The sequence below is a fragment of the Eurytemora carolleeae genome, unplaced genomic scaffold, assembly GCF_000591075.1.
Source record: "Eurytemora carolleeae unplaced genomic scaffold, Eaff_2.0 scaffold365, whole genome shotgun sequence".
Lineage (NCBI taxonomy): Eukaryota > Metazoa > Arthropoda > Copepoda > Calanoida > Temoridae > Eurytemora > Eurytemora carolleeae.
Window position 1 is genome coordinate 8801 of NW_019396257.1, and position 3394 is coordinate 12194.

General features: G+C 32.8%; 1 protein-coding gene across 2 annotated transcripts in view; it reads right to left on the bottom strand.

The window, feature by feature from the left end:
• The window catches only part of LOC111699517 (uncharacterized), an 11439-nt gene extending 8045 nt beyond the window's left edge, over nucleotides 1-3394 (bottom strand). The window contains exons 1-2 of one of the 2 annotated variants that reach the window (XM_023470208.1): nucleotides 3334-3394; nucleotides 2942-3036 (exon numbers count right to left, since the gene is read on the bottom strand). The gene's annotated coding sequence lies outside the window, so the exon portion shown is untranslated. The remainder of the gene's footprint in view (nucleotides 1-2941; nucleotides 3037-3333) is intronic. The other variant, XM_023470209.1, reaches the window with a different exon arrangement.

Consider the following 3394-nt stretch of genomic DNA (forward strand, 5'->3'; position numbering starts at 1 on the left):
GTATATATAGTGGTCCATACTATCTAGGGTTGATAATGTATATATAGTGGTCCATACTATCTAGGGTTGATAATGTATATATTATGTATATAAAATGTATATATAGTGGTCCATACTATCTAGGGTTGATAATGTATACATAATGTATATATAATGTATATATAGTGTTCCATACTATCTAGGGTTGATAATGTATATATAATGGTCCATACTATCTAGGGTTGATATAATGTATATATAGTGGTCCATACTATCTAGGGTTGATAATGTATATATAGTGGTCCATACTATCTAGGGTTGATAATATATATATTATTTGTCGTCAAATTGGATGGTTTTCGGTTTACAGTCTTGCGTCACATTATATAATTTTGTAATCTTTATGCATGATAACTTTTAGCGTTTTTCGAAGAATTTAATTTTCAAAATATTCAATCTTTATTAACCATTCATGTCGTAATATAGGGTCAATTACATTTTTTCTGTTAATTGTAAATAATATTTCTTTTCTTTTCTTTTTTTCAACTTTACGCTTTTTAAATGATATCTTTTAGTCCTTGACCCAATTCTGAATTCTAAATTGTCGTTAAAAAAATGGAAGTGTATATTTAGAGAAAGTAGAATCTACTGTTGATGCTTTCAGACTGCTTAGAAACACATCTTTATATAAGGCTTTTTTGACATAGATACAGGAGTAAAATTATATGTTTCTAGGTTAGCTGGGACACTTGCTTCATGCTTCTTTTTCTTCACTGCAGTTTTAGCGTTTTACGCAGCAATTTATTACAGAGTTTATTATTAAAGTAAATTCATAAGCTTTAAATTTTGACCATAAACAGATCGGTTTGGTCAGAAGGCTAGACTGACCAAGGGTTTCCAGCGAAAGAAACTTTCACAAAAAAATGCGAACATGTCTTTTTCGTTTGAAGGTGTTTTGATTTCATATTATTTGAAAAAAAACTAACTTCATCCGAACCGAAGGTAGGTTTAGATAATAAAACAGATGCGGAATTTCGGACGAGATTGTGTTCTCTTTTCTCCGGTTCCCTTCCTCAAGAACCTCAACTGCAACTATATTATCAAGTGGCTCTACATCTGTCTATTGGCACGATGGTTCTAAGAAAGAATGAGACAATTATTCTCTTTCTCTAGATTGCATTGAGTTTTGTCCAAAAAAATCCGAATATAAATATTTATTTTCGGCGATTTCTTGAATAAAAAACAGCTGGCAAAACTAAGTTTTATGCCAAAATTATGGAAAATGAACCTTTATGGAAACTGTACTAATGGCAAGTGTAATATAAAGCAAACGCGGGCGAATTAAATATGTCGTCCATGTGCAATCTTAAAACTAAAACCTAAACAAAAAAATTATGTTCTTTATGATTACCCAACTGCAGGGGTAAAAAAGACCTCCCCCCTGTCACTTTTTTTTGACATACATACTTATTGCTTTAATTTCTTCCAGTGATAATTAATATAAATAAAACTAATACAATGCTTTAAATTTTTTTAGAAAGCCCCCTCTCCATTTCATACAATTAACTCTCCACCCTTGCCTGTCAATAAATAACGTAACGTCTGAAAACACATGTTCTGTATTGCGATGAATTTAAGTTAAAAATACTTGATTTTAACAAAATTTTAGGAAACTAGGTTTTTAGGGCGCTTTCGCACATCTTCTATTTTAATTGTGAACATTTTCTTTTGTATACATTCTAAAACAAAATCAAATAAAAATTCAAGGATTTTATGAAAAAAATTAGAGGCAAATTTTTGAAAATTCTATCATACTAAAACCTTCCCTGGGGTCACGTGATGTCCCACACAACATTTTGGCCCGATCGGTTCAGCCGTTTTGACGTTTATTGGATACAAACAAACAGATAGACAGACAAGCAAAGTATGTATATATAGATAAAAAGGACAAAATGCACGAAACAAAACGTAGACGTCGTTTTTTTAAACACGTCTAAAACTTAAAATGTCAAGCCCTACCCACGCACCTCTGACCCTTCAGTAAAAGTAAATTCAACCTAAAGTCTGACCGCGTCAACCTTGTTGCACCGGCTAGTCCTACTGAGTGTCTGCTTTATTTACCCGGTCCGGTCGATACAGAACAAACTGGGACCGGAAAGGTTGACCCGGCTTGGAAATTCAAATGTACGGCTCACCGCACCGTTTCAACTTTTGTCAAACTGATAATTAAGTCAAAAAAGGGACTGTATTCAATTTTAAAGTGGCTTTTCCGATTCCTCCCGGTACCCGGTAAACCTTTCTTTGATCATGGGATGAATGAGATATCCTTCTTTTTCTAGCTAGCATTAGGACACTAGCTGAAGTGTCTGACGTTGCCCGTGAAATTTTTTTTAATCGAATTTTTGAAGAAAACTATTTTTGATTCTTTAAAACATTTTCTTTTGATTTTTGAAAAAAAATCATTTTCTACCCCCGGGTACATTTCAGCCCATTTGGTCCAGAGGCGTTTAACCAGCTATAGCTGACACATAATTAAATATATATGAGCTAAACGCTTTATTTTACAGATTACCCTGTTAAAGTGTTCACTGTTCATATGAAACAAAAATCCCTTTTCATTTCGCTCAATTCTGTTTTTTTTTATTATTGTTCAAACACCTTTTTTTCGGGAAACTTTTGATCACATAGATTAGGACAACAATAAAAAGTTGCCAAAATTCGTCTGCGTCAGTTTTGAAGTGTCTTAACACTTTTGCCTTTTACTTTACTTGCTAACTCAGTCACACTTTTTTGCAATCCTGCATTGTAGATGCAGATTTGAGAACAAAAACCATTTGTGTTCAAATTAAGTTTGAAAGAAGCAATGACCAACATTATGATCGATTTAGTTCTAGTGAGATCTTTAGATGATAAAAAATTTACAAAACTTTTAAGCAAACGGAAAAATATGATATTTTGCTACCTTTAGATGACTGAGCTACAGTTGACATCATTAAAAGTTACGGCATCGCAAATTCGTACGAGCAATTCTTCACATTAGAATGCACTTTGTACACACTTTGAGATTGAAGTACATATATTGATTCACTTTATGTACAGGGTTACCCACAAAGGATTAGACTTCAGAGACGATTGTACGGAATTTGCTTTGTCCGCGTTTTTGCATTGCATTATTCCGTGTAGGCCAAAATCATCAAAATACTCAATTGAATGCAGAAACCAAAAATAAAGCTTCGAATCGCCATATTTTTAGAGTTTTGGGTTGTCCTTTACAGTATCATCCTCTGTGGGTAACCGTGTAGATATTGTATAGCTAAAACTAAGCTATAAATAGTAAAATATATATGTTTCTACATTCTTGAATCTCAGATCACTAAGTTTACCCATGAAAGAAAGCATGTATTCTTCTTTTTAA